At 58.6% G+C, this 210-nt stretch overlaps 1 long non-coding RNA gene across 1 annotated transcript in view; it reads left to right on the plus strand.

The window, feature by feature from the left end:
* The window catches only part of LOC116684276 (uncharacterized), a 14,420-nt gene that overhangs the window by 9,821 nt on the left and 4,389 nt on the right, over nt 1-210 (plus strand). The gene's annotated exons all lie outside the window — the stretch shown is intronic.

A 210-nucleotide genomic window follows, 5' to 3' on the forward strand; every position in this document is an offset into this window, starting at 1 on the left:
GGGTCAGGGGATGGGGGAGGACTCTGGACGGACCTGGTAAGCCCAAACGCGTAGTGCGGGCAAATTGGGAACGTCTGGAGGAGGCCCCTGTCCGACGGACTTTCAACTCACACTCAACTCCCTGGGGATTGTCGTCAATTTCCCTGGTGGAAGTCGCTGAGGTAGTCAAGCAACTCCACAGCGGCAAAGCCCCAGGGATTGATGAGATCC

The sequence above is a fragment of the Etheostoma spectabile genome, chromosome 3 (assembly GCF_008692095.1).
Source record: "Etheostoma spectabile isolate EspeVRDwgs_2016 chromosome 3, UIUC_Espe_1.0, whole genome shotgun sequence".
In the NCBI taxonomy this organism is placed as follows: Eukaryota; Metazoa; Chordata; class Actinopteri; order Perciformes; family Percidae; genus Etheostoma; species Etheostoma spectabile.